The 22,632-nt window shown below is 41.5% G+C and overlaps 1 protein-coding gene and 1 long non-coding RNA gene across 15 annotated transcripts in view; both read right to left on the reverse strand.

The window, feature by feature from the left end:
• The window catches only part of caska (calcium/calmodulin-dependent serine protein kinase a), a 154,128-nt gene that overhangs the window by 97,316 nt on the left and 34,180 nt on the right, over nucleotides 1–22,632 (reverse strand). The gene's annotated exons all lie outside the window — the stretch shown is intronic.
• On the reverse strand, nucleotides 7,438–20,916 carry LOC120718325. Its single transcript, XR_005692448.1, has 3 exons — nucleotides 20,584–20,916; nucleotides 17,223–17,225; nucleotides 7,438–7,449 (listed from the first exon to the last, which is right to left on the reverse strand). It is a non-coding gene; the product is annotated as an uncharacterized LOC120718325 (long non-coding RNA).

Consider the following 22,632-nt stretch of genomic DNA (forward strand, 5'->3'; position numbering starts at 1 on the left):
TTTGGATTCCAGCAACTCTAGAGGGCAATGTCTGCTCTGTAGATACTAAATACTTACTTTATGCTGTGCCCAGGAGACAAAGGTAGCTTTTTTAAGTGAGTGCAGAAAACTGCAGTTGTTGTTACTGTGCAACTGAAAACACGGGATGTAAAACCAAAACCAGCAAAGTGAAGAGCTGAATACTCCAGAGAGGGGGGGCTTCAGAGTCATGTGATGAATCTCTGTGTTCATTACCGTGAGTGACCACATTATATACAAACAGTCATTTGATGCATGATTAATTTAAAACTTTTCATGCCAGCTGCATTAAGGGGAAAGAAGGCTCCATTAAGCCCATGCCTCTATTGTGTCACATCAATTTTCTGCTAGTGAACTGTTACAAAATTATGTGATGACAAGCTCAAAGACTTAACAAAGGATTTTTTTTTTGTTTTTAAAACACAAAAGAAATAAAATAGTGTTGAAATAGTAACTCCAGGGGAGTGTACTGAGTGCAGCAGAATATCAGTACATGCAATTAAGCCACAGCTGGACTATGGCTCTCATCGCTGAGGTCCACACCATGAATCATCCCTCCTGCAGAGCGTGTGCATCATCCAATTCAGTCACTGGGATAAACACAGGTCTACCACTGATGGTTCAGATTTAACAAGCCAGCAGGTCAGGGTTACAGTGCACTACAGCAGCAGGACACCGGCTAAATACAGCGCCTGGCTGCAGGTGCACTCACAGCACCTGGGTAATAGGTTTGAAGTGACCCGGACACTGAAGAATAATGTGTATCGATGTGTGATTAAAAAGCGAATGTGTTGACAGCATAAGGTTTAGCAGCGGAGAGTGGAGGCAGATTCAAACACATGAAGCAATGAGTAAGAATGTATAAGAATAGACATGGTGGAGCATAATCCCATCCACGTTCTTCCTGTCTGATTAACCCTGAAAACTGTCCCCAGATGCACCAAGTTTAACAGGAGCACACAGTCGAGGTCCACTGACTGCTGTTAGTAAGGTGGTATTTAAAGGAGATGGAGGATGAGAAGTAATGTACTGGACTTTTAGACTGTGATGTAATCATATGTGTATGTACGTATAACCACACAGAGAGTGAGAAGCAGCATGAATTATGCTGATCTTCCATCAGGTTTTGCAGCCAAATGATGGAGGTGAGTGTTCTGCGCACACCTCCTTTATTAGTGGAGGTATGCAAATATATTTCTTCTCCTATCTGATGAGAATTGGGATTTAAAAAACAAAAAACTACCAACTGTGATTCCTTCTACATGCAAATTGTCCCCTTTTGTCTTCACTGTGGAACTAAATCAGAATAAAACATGTTTTTACTCAAAACTTTTTTTTCCTCTCTCGTTTAGAAGAATTTCTGCAGCTGGTAAATAGTCTAAATCTGGCATTTCTCATTAAAAGCAAAAAATAAATAAACATACAAACATACGAACATCATCAAATAACTGTTGTTTTCCTTACAATAAATCTTTGTAGGTATATAGAGTGGATTTTAAGTATCATTGGACCTCTCCTTCAAGGTCAGTAGATTGATATGAATCTCAAAGTGATAATACTATAAAGAGCTATTTAAAACTATGTTACTTGAGTAAATATTTGACATGCATGAAAATTTACAAAATACTAAATGATTTCCTTGAAAGTGAATCCTGCCCAGAGAGTGAGCTGCCTTCACGGAGCTCTCAGATCTCTTCTTGTTTCAATTGCATCTAAGGTTGCAGGATATCCCCTGTAATGTAGGAATAGGCCTGATTTTGTCATATCAAATAACTGAGATTGCAATACTGAGTATAATAACTGTGATCAACAATGCTGTCATAATGAATCAGCCATACCGAACGCCATTTTTCTTAAAACCTGCTTGAATATTAATACCCAACTTTAGAATAGAGATTTTAAAAAGTTGTCATCTTCATCTGTTGCCTTGGTTACAATACCCCCAACTCAAGCTACTTTGAAAGCACATGTAAAGACGATCCACATATTAAAAAAAAAAAAACTATAAGTAAACAAAAAACAAATCATGGCTTGAGAGCCAGTCTGAAGTTGACTGGATAAAAATGACAGCTCACTGCTGAGCACCACCGCATGATTTTGTGGCTTTTGATCTTTTCCACACTGTCCTGTGGGTGAACTGGGAAATGCAATAGTCAGCTGGGTTCACCAGAAGAGCAGCTTTTAACTAGCGACACTGCTACCCTCCAGTATGACTCTCACTACCTGCAGCAGCCTTCTGTGAATTACACATCCCACAGTAAATTGCACTCAGCGCAGCCTCAGCAGTAATGTGAAAACTCCCATTTCACAGCTAAACAACACGCTGTCTCTGCAGCAGGCACCACCGGGGCGGCTGGCTAAGGTCTGAACGCAAGCGGTGCTGCTCCAGTTTTTCTGTCTGTGTGTATGTGTTTGTGTGTGTTCACACAAGTGGGTGAAGAAGAGTGTGAGTCTCTGTGCGCAAACACAGACTGGCTGAACAGATGGTGATCAAGCTAAAGCAGCTTAGCGTCAGAAGGGTGAGGTAGGACGGCACGGCGCCCAAACATGCAGACACACACACACACACACACACACTCTTCCATTTCTGTGCACGCAAGCAGTGTAAACATAGATCAAACTGAGACTGAAATAAACACCATGAGCAGTGTTGCTGAATAAACCGCCGCTTTGACCTGAATGATTGTACAATGTTTATATGCTCGGTGCACGCATGCAGCATGCTCACACACACACACACACACCACCAGGTCATGGTTTAGTGAACAGAAACATTCCTCAGTTTCTTTTTCCCTTCAACATCCCATGATAGTCATTTATTTTATAGGGAGCTTCTAAATGCAATTAAGCAAGACACACGAGGTGTGAGGTGGTAAATTCCACATTCACTTGTTAAAATCCATGTGTTTGCCCATCACTATATTCACTTATCTGCTGATGACTGATAGTTTTAATTAGAAAGATGCACCATTTGTGATTAGCCTGTTCGCCCTAAAGAAGCAAAGTGTCAGTCTAATTATTTAATATAAAAACTGTTCACTGCTTTCCCTAACTGTCAGCGTACAGGGTGTACTGAAAGAGAGGACAGAATGACACATAAGATGATGGCTTTCTTCCAGCTTTTTTCTAAAGCCTTTTGGACTGAAAGGAACTGACTGGCTCTGTGGGGAAATCTACCTTTCCAACTAAAAGCTAACAACAGCTCGCAAACAACGAATTCCTCCATTTCTGGAAGTTTGGCACACTGCATTTGAGTTTCAACTTTGTTGGACCAGGTGCACCAGGTCCAACAAAAAAAAGAAAAAGAAAAAGAAAAAGACAATTCATCAGTAATGCAGCTGGGATCTCCTCGTCTGCCTTATCGTCCCCCCGCGCCACAGTCAAGTCACTTCACCTCTGCCCCACCCGCCTCTGCAAGCAGCGCCTCAAATGTCAAGACTCGCTCGAGGCTGCACTCTACACAGCCACGAACGAGAGGCCCCAGAGGAGCCGGGACAAAAACAAGCGAGAACACGGGAGGAGGAGGTGAGATGGGACGTCATGTGATTTTAAAAAAAAAAGAAAAAAAAGAAAAGAAAAGAAAAAAAGCTCACTTGAGGAAATATAAAAATAACATGAACTGGGAAAAACGTCCCAAGAGGACCAGGAAAACACAAGGAAGTGACCCTGATCTTCAGCCATCACGTTCTAATCATTTCATCTCTTTCATCTACTCCAGCTGCTTGTGTCATGCCCTGCTTTGCTCAAATATACACTTCATCAGAAGCAAGCAGAGCTCAAAAACAGTGCAGGAGCATCTTCATGTTTTATCACAACTAAGCTGCAGACAGTTTTGTCAAATGCAGTCCACTCTGAGAATTCATTTAATATCATCACTTCACAATTACAGCTGAAATTAGCTGTACATTCAACCATTAGTCAGCTGACAGAAAATTAAACAGCAATTAGGGATTGACGTTTAAAGACTTGAACATTTTCAGTGATTGGCTTCAGCCTTTCAGCCGTGTACTTGCTTTGGGTTTAAAATTGAGACTCATGATAGGACGAATCTGAACGTTACCCAGAAGTGCCACAGCAGGAGATGTAATGTACTTGCTCTTAGCCTGTTAGCTCTGGAGGTCTATTTAATTACAAGCAGCAGCTTGTATCCTCCACTGGTGTCTATAAATGATGCATTCAGGTGCAGGGCTCACGATCCAGTTGGCAAAAGTCACTACTTTTTACTTTAAAGCTACTGTTCCCTTTCTGCCAATCCTGACACGTGTGCAATGTGACGATGCTCCATTTCCATGTGCCTCCACACCATGTTCACAGTAGGTGACTGTGAGACAGCTGCCATTCTAATAACTATGTGACTACATGACCATCAGGCCCTCACTCTACCCCATGTTTATGTCGCAGGTTCACTTTAGTGGAACAGCTGATATCTCTGAAGTGTGAAATTCACCTTTGAATGACTTAACTACTCTCATGTGTACTACTACTGGTAGATATTCATATTAAACATGAACACAGTTTCAAATAAAGAGTTCGACGTATATAGACGTAACTCATCCATTTACCCAGCCATCTAATCACTTATGTGGGTTTGGGTAGCTTAGCAGTGACGCCCAGACCGCCCTGTGCTCAGCCACTTCCTCCAGCTCTTCTGAGGGGACGCTGAGAGGATTCCAAGGATGAACTAAAGTTTAAGGTAAGTAAGGCTAATTTTGAACTGTGCATCCTGCACAGCTATTCTAAGAGAGTCAAAAAAAAAAGAAAAAAAAAAGAAAATGAACATAGTAGGTCCACTTTAATGTTTTCATTTTATTTGTTAGCTGTTTTCCTGTTTGTAATGATTGGCTTAGTTGCAGCATTAAGAAAAAGGTAAGAAGAGAGGCGCAATCTTGGCTTGCCGCACTTCAAAGCAGAAAGCACCCACATCAGAAATCAGATGATGGGTAGCAGGCGAAGGAAGGCAGAGAGAAGAAGGAGCATGATGGGGGTGGTGGTGGCTTTGAACTACAGACGGCTGAAGTGGCGGAACAGGGTGTCTTGGAAGAAGTCAAACTACACATGGAGGAGACATTCTGGCTCTGAATGGGGCTCAGCTGCATGCAGTGTCAGGCATTATGGCTCTGAACAGAAGTCAGCTGCACATGGGCTATTCTGATGATTCCTGCACTTTATCCACCCTCATTGAAATAACAGGAAGAGGATGAGAGCGAAGGGGGGAGGTGGTGTCGAGACAGAAAGAAGAGAAGCATGGACAGGAAGAGGAGAGGAAAAGTGAGAGGGTGAGGATGCCACCTTTATTCATTTGTAACACAGCGTTTTCAGTAAAGTATTTACTGAAACATGCTTTACATGAAGTCCCATTAGATACCAGTACACTAGAATATATGGAGGACAGGTTCAACAAGGTCACTCAAATGTAATTACAGCAATATGTTGTTTTGGTTTTCCCTGCATTTATGATTCATCATCTCATTATCAATTAGTATTTACACACAGTGGGTTCCTCAGGGTCACAACATGTTGTTTACCCACTTATCAAATTATAGTGATGATTACTGCAGCTGAAAATGTAACTCTTACCTTTTAAAAGATGAGCAACTACGTATGCAAAGCTTTGGCAGAGCCATTTATTTTTGTTATGGGACTAAGCCAGTAAAAACAGATGCTATAAGAACCATGTTTAAAAATAAATCAATGTCATTATGCTGACACCCAGCTCTGTGTATTTATCTTGGACTCCACCAGAGTAGCACTGCATGATTCACAGTTAAAAATGATTATTGTTTATGTTATTCTGGGTCTTAATGCAGCCCCCTCAGTTCAGCTTCTGTTTACAACAAGCCTTTTAGCTTCCTTTCCCCTTTCTTTAAATCAGCTGTCTTCTGATTGGATGCCCCTCATTAAAAGGTTTGGACAGTAGGTCCACAGCTCACTGTCACACCCGAGTGTCTGGATAACCATAATAGGGATGTCGTCTGTCTGTACATACACTCAAGAGTATGAAGGAAAAAAAATCTGAAACAGTGTATTTAGAACAGTGTGAAGCTTGGCTCACAGGGAATACTTGTACATACACTGACCCCAATATTTCAAACTTTGGCAATGTTTCATATAACCCTCATTTTAACTGTGTGTATGTTAGAGAATTGTAAAAAACAAAAAACAAAAAACAGAATAGTTTAAGTTTAAAATCTAATTTGAAAACAATTAGTTTAATGTAGGATTTTTGCATTGCATTGTATTCGAACACAGTCATGACCTAATGACACTGTGAGTAGGTGAAATACTTATTGGCTGAAAAAATGGCAGAACAGGAGAGGGGAGTGAGCACGAACAAAAACAACAACAAAAAATGGGAAAACATTTATTGTTGGTTTCACTTTACCACAAGCTGATCAGAACAATCCAAAGCTTAAAAAAAAAAAAAAAGTGTCACCCACATTACCAGTTGTTCAACACATTTTGAACACTGCCTCCTGATGACAGTCAGCAGCTACAGATGAGGATGAGAATCACCACCCAGACTAACACAAAAAGTTACATAGTAAAAAAGAAAACCAGGAAAACAAATTGTTCAATTGCTCATTAACACAAATATCTAAGCAGGCGATCACATGGCAGCAATTCACTGCATTTGAGCATAAAGAGATCAACACGACCTGCTTCAAAGGCATAAAAATGATGAAGAAGGCTGATTTAAGTGACTTTAAACATAGCGTGGTTGTTGATGCCAGACGGGCAGGGTTGAGTTTTCTACTGGGGTTTTCCTACATAGCCATCTGAAGGGTTTACAAAGAACAGACCAAAAAGGAAAATATCCAGTGAGGTGCAGTTCTCTGGGAAAATTCGCCTTTATACTGTAAAAGAAAGCTTAGCCAACAAATCCAAAGCTTATCGGGGTTAAATTCACTGTGTAAGGTTGCCCAACTGTGTTCAAATAGAGCTGTAGCACATGAGCTGAAGTGAAAGAGAAAGTGGGTTAACTAGATGCGGGGGCGAGCAAAGGGAATTGGCTCCAAACATGCGTGACCTTTAGTCCCACAGTTCACAGCCATAAGCACTTAATGACTGTACAACAGCTCCCGACCTTTAATCCCTGCACTTCAGCTGACCTCACAGGTAGCCCGGAGTCTTACTCTGCTCATACAATAACTGACTGAGTGAGAGGATGAGGGGGGAAAGCCTTGGAACAGAGAAACATTCACTGCAATCCAACTCAGGGTAACCATGGAAAATTTACTGCAGCATCAAAAAGATAGGGTGTCCTATATTGCACACCATCCATCTGCATCTTTGTGTGTGTGTTACTGTAATAAAAGGTGATTTGTACTCTGCCCCGACTTCATATAGCGCATCAATCACCCTGTGTCTTATTCTGTAAGTGTCACCAGCTTTACAACACACACAAGTTTACGGCATCACTTACACCCAACTCTAACCTGGCATGTGTGCATGTCAGTCAGGCAGTTCACTGGAAGCAGCAAAAGAGGAAGTAGCACTAAGCTGCTTTAAACTGGGCTGCTCTTCTCAGCTGGAGATGACAGTCACATTCTCTCGCGTTATTAGATTAGCCTGCCACTTCTAGCGTGTCGATTCATGTTTCAGCTGACTGATCTGTTTCCCAAAAATCAGCACAAATAATGTGAATACAGCTAAATAATGCCATCGTCAGACAAAGTAGAACCAGCCTGTGTATTCCTGCAAAGGTATAGAATCACATCCTTATTCGCACAAAAGCCTGATCTGAGGAGAATGAAGAGGAACTGAAAAGCTTAGGACTGGATCTGACTTCATGTTATCAGGAGCCATAATGAAACGTCAGCCTGGGGGAAACATTAAAGAGAATCGACAGTAAATGAATGTCATTAGCATGTTTACACCTCCCACAGAGCCGCGGGAGAGGGGCAAGTCAGAGAGATAAGTGAGAGGGAGTGGCACACAAAGACGCAGACATGTGTCTGAGAAATCCCATGTACTGTTAAAGGCCTGCCAGTGATGATGACTATAAAGTAACGCACTCAGTGGGGGTTTTTTGGATTGGAAACTGTGACGCACGCTGTGACCTACAGCTGAGGCCTGCATGGAACAATCATATGCTGGTCATTCTGCAGGCAAATGCAAAGTAGCAGAAAACAAAACAAAAACTTTGAAGTAATTCAAATCAGTTGTATTTATACAGCGTTGATTCACAACAGCAGTTGCCTGAAGGCATGTGAGGTAAACTTCCAAAACCCACAGACCGATGAGTAGCACTTGGTGACAGTGGGAAGGAAAAACTGCTCAGTTGCGATTCAGTACTGACAGGTTGGACACTATGGTCTGCGTCCATACTAGAAATGATTCGCTCGTCGCATGAGGCTTTGCAGCTGATGGCCGACTGCTTGCAAACATTCCAGGCTCCAGTCGTTGAGGTAACCAAATGGATTTTCTACCCGGTCAAATCTCGGTGGTATTCTTCACTTTTGCCTGGAGGTTGAGAAAAGTTTATGTCAAGGCCCTGCCCACTTCTCGTTGCCAGTCCTCATTTCACCTGCAGTGACTTGAAGTCACCTAATGTTGTTCACCTTGTATGTGCACAGTGAAAGTGGAGCTGCCGACTAAAGCTAAAGAACCACTCCGTACAGGACCTGCTGCAGTTCGTAAACTGGGTCATGTGCTGCTAACTGAAGCTCATTGACTCTGTAGAACAGACCAGGGACCACCATCTCATTACCCACAGTTCAAGACAGTGGAATTTGAGTCCAATGAGGGGATGAGGAACTGATTAGCAACTACTATTGCTCCATTATCAATTTATCTAAGAAACTGTGTGAAGTACTTTCTCCATTTCTGTGGGAAAAGTGGAAATAGGAAAGCAATAATGTTTCTGCAAAGTCTGCCGTGTGACAGCCACTAATCCATTTTTGGCACTCATATGTGTCTTTCTGTTTGAACCTGGTATTCTCTTGCTTCTCTGTCAAATCCCTTTGTTGACCCTCTTTTAGGGTTCAGGATAGTTTCCATCAGATAATTCAGCATGTAAGCCCAATGGCTTTGTCTCATTAGTTCTAATTGCTTTTTTGAAAGTAAATTTTTCTTCATAAAAAATTTACAGTAATTTCAAACTTAGAAACTTGAAATTAAAAACTTATTGTAAATGACAACTCACAGCGTTGCTGCAATGCCTATCCAGGCCACAGGGACCACGGTATGAAGGATTAACCCCTTTATTGTCTGGGCTCGGCAGCAGGGATACTACTCAATATTTATACTGAACCTTTTAACAGCAATTAAATCAGCAATTATCAGTATATGGCATAGTATCATGATATTTTGCATGGTGATATTGTATCGATACAGGGATACCAAATCTAAATCATTTCATATTTTTTAAGTAAATTAAAACAGTCTGGGAATACTATAAACAAGAGGGCTCACTTTGTCTGATAGGAGGCAAAGCTTCTGCAAACAGTCGCAGTCTGACTCAGACTGACTGCAATCACTCTCAGAGAGCCTGTCAAAGGTCTGTACATAATTGCTGTGTAATTTATAAAGAGAACTTGCTAACATGTTGCCATCAGTCTGAATGAGGCTGTCAATAAGCCCAAGTCGAGGGGGCTCGACTCACTTGGCTGCTAGCTGGTTGCATTCTGGTTAAATTTCTGAAGAACAGGAAGGTTGATGAGCGCGAATGTAATGTGAATTTCTGACTGACTGGCAACATTTATGGCAGATTTTAGTGACGTGTGTGTTGGCATGCTTGACAATCTCACTTAGCAGCAAAAAAAATAAAAGAAAAAAGAATTGATTTCACATGATTTGCAGTTCCATATCATGATAATATTGTATTGTGGGATATCTGGTGATTAGGGCCTCTACTTTTATCTGTTCTTTGAAGATTTGTTTTCCTGTTAGTTACCATGTTTTTACAAAAAAGGCTGGTCAACAGATAAATGAGATGAAGACTGTGTTAGCTGAAAGGCAAGATGGTCATGAGAAATTATTCTCTAAGGAATCTGATGCCAAGCTATGAGAAACCAGATTGACTGGCCATCCAATTATTCTCCCCAGTCGTTCCATCCTGGAAAACCAAAGAGTGGTCCCCCTTGATGCTGGGGGAATTGTTAAACAGCATGTAATTGACAGCTTAGCCAGTCAGATGCTTCAGCTGCCGCTAGCAAGGTTTCAGACAGCCTTCACTCAGCTGCCGCCGGGGCATTTGATCCTGATAAAAAGAAGTTATGGTAAAGCGATAAAAAAATTGGAGCAAAAACAGCGTACATGAGACACTAATGCAGCTAAGTACAATGGGGACGTAGAACAGAGGCACTGGTGGTGTGTTGTGAGAAAACTCCTGAGTCTGCAGTTTAAGGTGAACAAAGCAGAGGCACAGCAAACATTAAAAGAAAGAAAAAAATACAAGTCTCCACCTCTCCCAAAGCAAGGGAGGTACAAAAACAAAAAACAAGAAAGCTGCGGAATGCAAATATCCCGAGAGAAAAAGGTATAACCTGAGGGCGGATGCAACGACAGATTATGTGTGAATAATCGGGATGGTAATGATTTCTCTTCAGTTGTTAGGGACAAGCCTCTCAAAAGCAGTGAAGAATAATTATTTACAGAATAACCACTGACCTATATCTCACACAGGCGTTAGCACATAATATTTGCCAGCTCGTGCTCTGTCTGTTATACTGTATAGGTGACTGTGGGCTTGGGGATTGGTTTAGGGAATATTAGAAACACTACAGTGCTAATGAGCAAGTTTATTTACTCGAGTCACAAAATTGTTTAAAGGAGGGTATTACATTGCACATTTTCAGACATATCCTCCACTGTAGTGCTTTACCATGAACCTTATGAAGATTAATGATCTGGCATGACTGTGCAAAAACTTGATTCTAACCTTTCAGCATATTCTAAATCAAGCAATCAGAGAGGAAATTGGATTCCTGCACCTCCTCCTCTACATTCTGTTTTTAGGCATTAGTAAATCTAGTTGGGGACAGAAGATTTTGGCCAGTCTCCAAAAAAGTTGACGTGTGATGGCAAGTCTGATACAATGGCAGAAAATCATGCAGGTACCCTTGATATTTCAAAACCAGCAACAACTGCCTACTTGGTTTATAAAAAGGAGAATGTCTGCAAAATATTTTTTACCCACTTAAAAAAAAAAATAAATCAAATCTACACAGTGCGAGAGTACTCTACATTTATAACATTTCAATTTTACCGTTACGGCCTTCAGACTGGAATTTCCAGTGCGGATTAAAGCCATTATATCTATATATGCTGTATTAGACCACGAACTAGCAGAAGCAGTCCAGAAGCTCATGGATTTGCTGTAGTAAAATGCCAGTGAAGTCTGGTGGCTTTGCAGACGTCACAGATGGATGTAACGGCCTCTCTGATCACAGGGTAAACTGGTGAAAGTATTCTCATTGCACTGTACAACTGGGCCTCTTTTTAAATATGGCTAGAATTCATTTTGCTACTGACCCCATCTATGGCGCCACATTTCTTAGCTTCCCTGCTGCTCCTACTGTCTGCTCCTCCAAATTGGGGGCACCATCAACTGTAGGCAACACACTGACTATGTTAAGTACCTCATACAACCCCACTTCAAAGAATCCTCCCCACCGCCCCTCCTGCCCAGCGTGATGATTTCATTTCACTGGTGATATGATAAAGAGAAACAGAGAGACAGCCTGATGAATGGGAGCAGAAGTCTGATGTGCCTTTAAGGCCTCTTAAGATAACTTTTCTTCAGCATTTTAAGCACTTTATGTTAAAATGACACAGATAAGCCATCTTATTGAAAGAGTTCCTTCCCCCTGTTCCCTCCTAATCTGCCTCACACCCTGAAGAAAGCATCATGATACAATAAAGAGCGTGCAGGTGGGAAGACACTGCTCTAATGACTTTGCCTCTTATTTTAAGACCTTATTACCAGCTCCTCTGCCTAGTTACAGCTTAACCAAATTAACTAAGATGGACTTTTTTTTAAAATCCAAAATAAAACATGCTTAGTTCATCACCTGTGATATAAGCACACTGGTGTCCTGACTACAGTTCAATTATAGCTTTGTAAGGCACCTGTGCAGCGGCCAACTAGGGACAGATGATTTGTTTAAATTCCCTAGCTAACGACTAGCTGGCTAAAGCAATGTGGTTAAATGTTCAATGTTAGCTCTAAGATGACATGGTGCCTCACTGGGATGGGAAGCTGTGGAAACAAAGACAGAGGGCAGTCATATGAAATAGCACGCTTCTGAAATGCTTTGATCTCCAACATGATGACATGCCTGCAAAGCTGACCCATGCATACCCATGCTGGTCCACACTGTCTGAACTGCCCAAAAAGTTCTAAAGAATGGTTACGCTTCTCTTTTTTTCCTGTTATGAGGTGACACTGAATTTCTCTGTATGTTGACAGAGGAGGGACGGTTCAAGTGTTTCTTGACATCGTATTCAGTTGACTCCCATGATGCAGCTGTAAAAATGTAGGTTGCTCTGCCTTGCACAAAATAATTATCCACCCTGATATCGCTGATGGTTTAAGCTGAATAGGATGCAGACTTCCGCTAGGCATGAGCAGCTGAGTGAGACAAGAACGCTAATGAACAGTTGTTGAAAATCAAAGCTTTGCTGAATATGTTCTGACGCACACACACACACACACACACACACGCACACACACAGCAACTCACAGCACAACTGCGTCTCTGATCATAGCTGGGTGTCCATGGTCTCCATGTTGGAGTAGCTACCAATAATGCAACAAATGAGTACTGCTGTGTGCTGCCAACGATCACTTCAAGTGGATTCAGCATCACTACAAATTCAATTAAATTTTATTTCCTAGCATCCACCCAGGAGCTCCAGAGTACAGACACAGGGAAATGGCAAAGTGTGCAGTAGAACAACTGAGAGAGTGAGGAGTGCAGCAGTTAGAGGAAAGTGTAGCCAGATGGAGCGTGACAGGAAGGGAATGAAAAGAGGGGAAAAAAGGTAAAACAAAAGAAAAAAAAAAAGAAAAAAGAAAGAAATCAAGAAATTGCACCTATACATCCACATCTTCCTCTAACTGTACTCCTGCTGTCATCTCTCCCTCCTGTCTGTGTCAGAGTGGGTATGTAAGGAAGTAGAGCTGGGCAGCTTATTTAGCCTCCCATGAGGACTAGGCAGAAGCCTGGACATGCCAGCACCTGAATGCTCACTCACAGTCCACACACACACACACACACACACACACACACACACACACACACACACACACACAGCAGCACAGGTGACAAGCTTTCCTGAAGACCCCCTCTCAGAGAGGCTAGTCAGAGGGTGTGATATACTTGTGTGCTTGATGTACTCATGCAGTGCCAGGAGTAGTAGCAGGCCACTGGGCTTAGATAAATTGCATTTGAGGTAATAGGCCAAGGAACATTCCCCACAACAATGACGTAATATTTCAGTGTGTTTTCTGATGTGTGATGCAATGATAGTTGGTGAATGTACGGGGCTTTGCTGTAGAAAAAGGCACAAGTGAATGCAGCCTGGACTCGTTCATGTTTATGCTAGCAGTGCTCCGTATCAGTTATGAATATTCCTGATATCAGGGAGCTGTATTTTGTTATATTCTCCAGGTGCTGGATCCATTTCTACAACTCCCATCTGATTTCCATCTTTCTTTCATAAAAGGACATGTGTATTTTTCAGCCCTGAAATTTGTATGTGGGGAAAAAATGTACTCTAAGTGCCAATAATCTAGAAAATATTCATATGTAAACATTAGCATATTTAATAAACTGATGACAAAGTTATTAAACAACAATCAGCTGACTCTTCATAGTGTCAGCAATTTTAGTACAATATTTTTTGCCCCTTTGGGAAACTGAAAAATAAAATAAAATACTGCAATTCAGACAGATCATTATAAGAACTATAAACATGATTAGGAACTGACACTTTTGCAGATTACTGGTTATTGTAATGCATTGTCAGGAAGCCAAAAACAATTGCCGTTTATTCTAAACCCTTTATTTATTAGTGTGTCATCATGGTGATGCAGGTGTGGAAAGTATGGTGTACACTACGGTGCAGGTTAACTACATCTGGAGAGAACCTTTTATATCTGGGTATGATTCCAGCCACTGGCTGATGGATGAAAATGGAAACTGTAGTTTGGTGTGCAATGATATAAACAATTGCTATTTTCCAGACAACTTTTGCACATTTACTGGTTTAAAACACTAATCACAAATTCTAGTTAGGGTTATTACCAGATAATGTACGTACAACTAACGTACAAATACAAAAATGGCTCAGAGCTGTTTGAGCTCACAGACCAAATGACATCCAGGTCCTCTCAAAATGTAACCTTGATTCACGTCTTCCTCAGATTTTTGGTTTGAAAGTGCAAAGAAAAGATGCAAGTGAGAGAAACACTGACAAGGAGAATAATAACAGGAAGAGCTGCCAAATCAAACCAAAGTGCTCCCGAGTTGTATCAACAAATGACAAGACTACATTATACTGAGAACTGCGCACAGGCACAGGGGGCAGAGATGAAAACAAACCCAACTTGTGCGAGAGAGACCATTGGGTTTTATTCTTGGCAAAAAAGAAAAATATCAGAGGAACAAAATGCTGCAAGTCTAAATCTTTTCCCCCAAGAGCAGCCGTTGTGCTTCAGCGTCTACTCGATTCATCTGCTCCTTTACAACTCTCACTTACATGCCAACCCAGCCATTTCATTAAGACTCCTTTTCACTCTTGTTAATTCACTTGGTAGTCATTCTAATGCTCTCTACTTTGATTTTGCAGTATCAGCTGCAGCTACAGTTTGACGTCAAAGGCTTCTGTATGGCTGGGATCATTTACACAACCGTTTTCATGAGAGAAATGTATTTAAGGACAGTAAGTACATTTTAAGGTGTAATATATTTCATTTGCTCTGTTTTGGATTCTGCGAGTGTCTGCCTAAAGCTGCTTCAAAGTTCAGAGCAGAAAACAAGGCCCTGCTGCGAGTGCCAAAGAGTTTTATTTACAGTGGTTACGAGAGTTCAGGCTGCCACTGTGATGCACAGCTAATGCAAAATGCTAAGTCTGATTTGCTTCCTGTGCACAGTGTCAGTCAGCATGCTACTGCACAGATCATCAGAGCAGCATGAGAGCAACTTTTCAGCCAGTGATGTCATTGTCATTGCTGGTTGCCAATGAGAGTTCATCCTCATTAATCCCCAGGTCCCTGGGTGGATTGAGATGGAGGAGTTTATGAAAGCTCTCAGCTCTGATGTGTTAATGTGGGATCACAGAGAAAATGACAGATCGAATGAACGGAGACGGGAAGGGATGGAAACATTAGAATTCTTACTGAGTCGGCACAAAGACGCACCCAGATGCAGGAGAGGAAAACAGCTCCTTCGCCATTACATCTTCGGGTTCTCTGATTTTCTGCCTGTAATTTCAAAGGTGACTTGGGGAAGTCGCGGTCCTCAATTAAAACCACCGTGCAGAAACAAGATACTAAATGTAGAGCAGGTTTATACTCCAGCTAGGGCTGCCACAAACGATTATTTTGATAGTCGACTAGGTCACCGATTATTTTTGCGATTAGTCGACTAATCAGATCATTCATCCATTGGACGTAAAATGTACAGCTTATTGCACCAGCATGCGTCTGCTCTTATATAACTATCATTAGCTTACAGCTTTAAGTGTTTAAGGTATGTGCTAACTAAAAATAAAGACAAGATGATAGTTTATTAAATTTTAATGAAATTTGCAGATTGTTTCGTTGGAGTTTAATAAACTCAGCCGCCTGCTACTTGCTATCTAAAATATAACAGGACACCGGAGTATATTCTCTACCATCTCACACTTCTGATAATCAGCTGTCTGCTTGACGTTTGTAAAAACAGCTGTGTAAAAACTATAACTTTAATCTCAGCCAAACAGATTTTCTCAGGAACAAATAAAATACTGAAAAAAGCCAAACAATAACATTTTTAAGTTATCTAAGTGACTTATATATGTTTAACCTGAGTAGCGAAAGATGGCTGTGGGTTCGTAAACGATTTGTTGGGAGTCTGGTGTTCTCGCCGGCTCTAGTGAGCCTTGAATCCCAGCTAGCTATCGAGCTGGTGGATAACAGACGTCTCAGAAAACGTTGGAACGCTTTTGAAAATATGTGGCGTCTTGATAAACCGAGCAGATATTTGAGGTTTACACAGCTACATTCTCGCCTGAAAATATGTTAAACGTTTATTTTGTGACCCAGAAAGAATAATAAGAGTAATATTAAAACTAACTAGCTAACTATGAATTCTGGGATAGGTTGGGCCACGAAGGACACACCCGACTCATCCTTCAAATCTGGGGAAATGAAGGGCGCATTTGTCGGAGTCTTCGAATTTGGACAGTCTTCGTCATGTCGCTGTAACGTAATCAGCCTACAAATGCGGGCACAGGAGGATGCGGTACCTGAATTTGGACACAGCTACGACACCAGACACAGCTGCTTCTTCTTCGGGGTTAACGGCAGCTGGCATCCTTGTACATGCAGTGCTGCCATCTTCTGTTTCAGTCTGTTATTACACTCTTAAATCCTACTGCTTATTCCTGCGTCTTTTGGAATCTTACAAAGCTTCAAACGACGCGTTGACTATTAAATTAGTCGTCAACAATTTTGATAGTCGATGTAATCCGACTAGTCGACTAAGCGTGGCAGCCCTAACTCCAGCTTTGGGTTTTCCACTTGTATTTTCATCTTTCCCCTTTTCACCCACAGAGTCAGTGGAAGACTTGAGCAACAGCTTTGACTTAGCTGCTAATAACTTGCAAATACCCAGGAGAAACAGGAGAGTGGAGATGGAGCTGGAGAGAAAAGGAAGTAAAACTGAGGTGGAAAATGTCAGCACCCTGCTTTGGTCCCCTTTTGTTTTCACTGAGATTCAAACTCACAAGTATCCGGCCCTTTAACCGACCCAACTACGCTCCAAAACCAAAGGAGCTCTGTGGAAAAAGAACCACAGCATTTCCTCCTGTGGTTGTGAGCCAAAGCTTTTCTTTTCTGCTTTCCTTCTGGCTGAGGCTGTGCTGGCCTGTGGAAGAAGGCCAAAGCAGCAACAAATCTACACAATTAGGAAGAAACGGGAACACATGCTGGGAGGCCCATCAAAAACAAAATGTATTCTAAATGAGGATGTGTGTGCACGCACTGCACACATTACCTGCTCCCTGACCCAGAGAAAAAAAAGCACAGGGAGGACAGAAACACAGGATCTAAGGATGAGAGAGCAAATGAAAGAGCAAAAGGGGTGAGGGGAGGTGGAGGAGAAGGATTATTCACGACAGGACGTCCGACTATGGTCACCTATCACAGATTTATCTTAAGCCTGCCTTGTCAACCAATACTTGCAATCCCCTGCTCTACCGCAGGTAGATCTGCACGATGATGGCCAAAATGATGATCAAAATGATTTTGATCACAAGTATTCATTAAAAAAAAAAAAAAATGTTTTATTGGATCTCTTAAAAGAAAAATATTTGGCTCCATTCATTGTATCTGTATGACTGATGTAAACTCGTAGCTGTGAGACCCCTCTCCATTTCCCTTGTGAGGTTTTGCATACAATACAGACTTTTCACTGTGGAACAATAATTGCAAAAGGGGATAACATCTTTTGGCGGGTTTATTGACCATTTTCCCTGAAGCCTTTATTGCTCACTGTGTTTACTGGACACATATTTGCCCAAATGAATGAAATGTTATCTTTGTGAGACTGATGGAAATGTTGATGAGCTGTATCGGTTTGCTTTCATGGATGTCTGAGCTGATGTGACCAATCATTTTTTCCTCTGTTAGCGTCACTTGTCCTAAATCCAAAGTCTTTCCAAACAAAGGACGATGAGCTGCTTTTTAGGAACAAACTCTTAACCAACATCAAAACAAAATTCTAATTTTGTTGCATACGTGTCTTTTAATGTAGCGTTACTCGTCCTCACTCATCCAGGAAACTTCAAGCTCCACAGTGCACAGAACAGCTAATGACTGGCTCATGCAGGCACGTCATTGGCTTGCATTTCATTGTGAAGAAAACGGGAAAACAAAAACAAAACATGGGAACAAATATCCCTGTTCAATCTCTTTCTGTTGTGCGTATGTGTATGTGTTTTGGACATTTATGAAGAAGAAAGAAAGAAGTGACAGGTCTGAGTCCTGCAGTTCAAGGCCTTTCCTGCCTCATCCTCCCACGCAGCTGTGGATGAATGAGCGAGCAGCAGTTGCCAGGTGGTTGAACAGAAAAGGACCTCACTTATATTCCCATTCCTTTTCAGTGATTTCTGATCCTGAGCTCAGATCCCCACTAACTGATCCGACAAGACGAGTGATTCAGTCAATCACCGTTGATTTATTCAGCCTGAATTAAAAGCAAGTTCAGTCTGAATTAATTTGCATAACTTAAACTGATCTTTGCATTTCTTTGACTTTTTAATCAGACAGACTGTTCTTCAAATTTTGCCATCTGATGCCTTATATCAGCACCACTCTGCACTCGTTTATTAACACAGTTCTGCCTAATGTATTCTGACTGCTGCATTCTTACAGTGTGGATTTGAGCTGCAAACATTTAAAAACATTTCATGTTACAGAAAAAGACAACATTCCTTTAATTATATGCCCTCATTACACAGGGTGGGCCATTTATATGGATACACCGTAATAAAATGGGAATGGTTGGTGACATTAAAGTCCTGTTTGTGGCACATTAGTATATGTGAGGGGGCAAACTCCTCAAGATGGGTGGTGACCATGGTGGCCATTTAGAAGTCGGCCATCTTGGATACGTTTGTTTTTTTTGTTTTTGTTTTTTTCAGTAGGAAGAGGGCCATGTGACACATCAAACTTATTGGTACTGTCACAAGAAAAACAATGGTGTGCTTGGTTTCAACGTAACTTTATTCTTTCATGAGTTATTTACAAGTTTCTCTTTGTTCACAACCATTGACATGTCGAAGAGGTTAATAGAAAAGAAAAGTGTTATATAAGAGTCAGTCCATTTGCCATTTTTTAAAATTCATTATTTTTCACAGTGTCAAACTGTTGTTGCATTTTCAGGATTGGTTTTGCCATCGTAGTTTTTCCACATTATGGCTTTCAATTTGTTGATGCTTTATTTATTTAGGCTTTGTTGCATAGTTTCCCAAACTGCCTTTGTGTTTTCTGTTTTGGTCTATGCCCCAAAAACCTGTTTGTTTGTTTTTTAGTCTGGTTTAAAAAAAAATAAAAAAATAAAAAAATACAAAATACAAAAAATGCCATCTGCATCATCATTTCTGAAGTGACTTTTTCTGAAATGTTGCCAAAAGCACACATTTTAATGTAGTTACTTTTTCAGTTGGGCTGTATTTTCAGCTACATGGTTGCTTTCTAAACCAGAACACTTTATTGATCCCTGAGGAAGTTATGTGGTCACAGCTGTGTACAAAAAGACAGTAAGAACAGTAACTAACTAAACTAAATTCAATCATACAATATATTACAAAGTCACAAAATATAACAAAATAGCTCTAATGAATATAAATCGGTCTAATTATAAGCATTCCAGCATATTACACTAATTCAGTATACATGGTTGACATTCAAGTGCCCCTTTTATCAAACTGACTTGGTTATTTTCTCTGTACAGGATGTGATATTAACTATTGCGGTGTGTATTTGTACATTAGAAGGTTCAGCTCCATCCCCCACAGTGTGTAAAATGTGCGTTTTCACATCAGGGCCATCATGCTTATACTTGTGTTTGCAGTTTGAAACGTCCCCATGATACCTTTGTATCCAGCTCCATTTGATCTGGTCAAGCATAGCCTGCAGCAACTGCTGACGAAACTGCAGTGATATATAGCTCGTGCCCTCTATTGCACACAGTACTGTGAGAGTGTAAACTCACATTCTGTTAAATGAACAGGAGTAAATGACGCCTCAGAAAAAAAACACAACCCAAAAAAACCCACAAGGATGTGAGAATATTAACAATAGCAGAAGAGTGAGCGGACGTCAAAAGAAAAAAAAAAAAAGTGGAGGGGACATGGCGAGGACACAAGAGGCAGGGAAACAGAAGAAACCAAAAAGAATAAGAAAACAAACTAAAACAAGACAGGAGAAAGAAAATCCTCCTGTACAAATTCCCTGTGTGTTTTGGGTCGAGAGCCAAGTGTGAGATTTGCTGCCGGATGCTGTTTCGAGGCTGCCCTCAGACAGAGAGAGAGGGAGGGAGGCACTCTCTGGATTAACTGGCTGATTTGTTGCCTAACTTTGAGTAAGTACCTAATCAGTAGAGTGAGAAGGGCCCATTCTTTATAGTATATTGGAAGTAGTTCATGCTAGATGATCACAAAATCAAAGCATCAAGCTGAAAAGAGAAGGTAGGGTTGCCACGTTTTATGTGGATTTCTACATTTTACACACATGAAGAACCAATGACTGTAGAAAACATGGACGACGCGACAGCACCTCTTCCCATTGTGCAAAAATAAAGCCAAAATATCCCGCTTGTGGAGGCTGCCATCTTGCATTTTTGGAGCCAGAACGTCCCAAAACGTCGGCTGCATCCTCTGGAGGCCGCATTTGAAGGCCGATTATGTCATAGCAAGGCGACGAAGGCCGTCCCAATTCGTCAACTCCTTCAAATGCGGCCGACAAATGCGTCCTTCATTTCCCCGAATTTGAAGGATGGTGTCACTACCCGATCCATACCGGAAACCCGATCGGTACCCCGCATGCGCGAAAGGTGTCTACTTCCGGTCGAAGCATTTTACGAGTTACAGGTCGGAGTATCTGTTAAGATGTTAAGAATAACAAGTATCTCTTAAAATGTTTCCGATAATGAAACACTTAATATAATGTAGACAAAAACAAAAAAATAAAAAGAGACTCCCGATCCTTACTGCGCATGTGCAAAGTCGGACCGTACAAATCGGGTCTACCCGATCCGTACCGCGCATGTGCAGGGGTTTTCTTCTTCTTCTTCTTCTGTTCGTTTAATGGCAGTTTACTCCCCAGTGTACGAGGATACCGCCACCTGCTGACTGAACGAATGAACCCTATTGTAAACTGAATTAGCGTCATTACAAACGTGTGTTAAATTTGATTTAGTGATAGTCGAGTGTGTTTATGCTTGTCTGTGTGGAGAGGATTGTTGGAATAGTGATGATGATGTCCTCTATCACTGTCAGTTGCCAGTAAACACTTCATCTGGCTGCTGAATCTTCACGTGACATATTATAAAGTCTGTATTATTAACTCTGTCATTAGGCACCATTCTTCTTATTTTACGGCGCTGTTGTTCAATCGGGGGACGCTCTCTGTTGAGGAGAAAAGCAAAAATTTGTTGTGGATACGGATTATCCATTTTTTAAATGTCCCGGTAGTCAAAAAGGAGGCAGAGCTGTTGAGAAATGCTAAGAGCTAACTGGGCACCAACCATGTCATTCAAATATATTGAATGTAGCAATGTTGGCAAAGGGAAGAAGCGACGTAAGATTTGTGCATGCGGGGTACCGATCGGGTTTCTGGTACGGATCGGGTAGCGACAGATGGGTCGGGTGTGTCCTTAGTGGCCCACCATATCCCAGAATTCATAGCGTGGCCCAGCCAAATTTCAGCTGCCAACAATGGCGGCCGCTACTAAGTGTTAAAATTACTCTTATTAATCTTTCTGGGTCACAAAATAAACTTTTAACATATTTTCAGGCGAGAAAGTAGCTGTATAAACTTCAAATATCTGCTTGGTTTATCAAGACATCGCATATTTGCAAAAGTGTGCCAACGTTTTCGGAGATGTCTGTTACCCACCCGCTCGATAGCAAGCCGGGGGGTTCAATGGTCACTCCAGCCGGCGAGAGCAGCGGACTCCCGGCTTCACGTTTTCAGACCCCTGCTCTTTCTCTACTCAGGTTAAACATGATATATAAGTCACTCTGATAACTTAAAAATGTAATTGTTTTCCTTTTTCGGTGTTTTATTTGTTCCGGAGTAAATCGGTTTGGCTGAGATCAAAGTTATTAGATTATTAGATTAAATACAACTTTATTAATCCATCGGGTGGGTTCCTCCGGGATTTTCACACAGCTGAATAAACGTCAAACAGAAAACTGATTAAACAGAAGTGTGAGACGGTCGAGAATTTACGCCAGTGTCCTGTTATATTTTAGATAGCAAGGAGCAGACGGCTGAGTTTATTAAACTCCACCAACACAGCGGTGACGCAGATGTGAAGGCTAGACCGTCCCATTTCACAGCCTCGCACTTCCGGCCTTCTCGGTCTTCAAAGGACCCGGCCCACATAGACCGCGAAGGCTGGGTCCTCCGAAGGATGCAGCCGACGTTTTGGACACAGCTGTAGTCTGCGCAGTAGTGACTTGAGGTGGAGCGACTGCATCACGCTCCCGCCCACACACCCGCTGGACATGACCGCAAACACGTCCCCCTACACTTTTTACGTAGCCCAGCTGCTCCATTTTTTTGCTGATGGGTTTACTGCGACTGGCGACTCGTTAAATTAAGGTAAATACAACCACGTCACTGTTATGAAAAAGACACAGCTTATCATCTTATAGTTCTACAACATCTAAAATCAC

The sequence above is a fragment of the Simochromis diagramma genome, unplaced genomic scaffold (genome assembly GCF_900408965.1).
Source record: "Simochromis diagramma unplaced genomic scaffold, fSimDia1.1 OVJJ01000514.1, whole genome shotgun sequence".
Lineage (NCBI taxonomy): Eukaryota > Metazoa > Chordata > Actinopteri > Cichliformes > Cichlidae > Simochromis > Simochromis diagramma.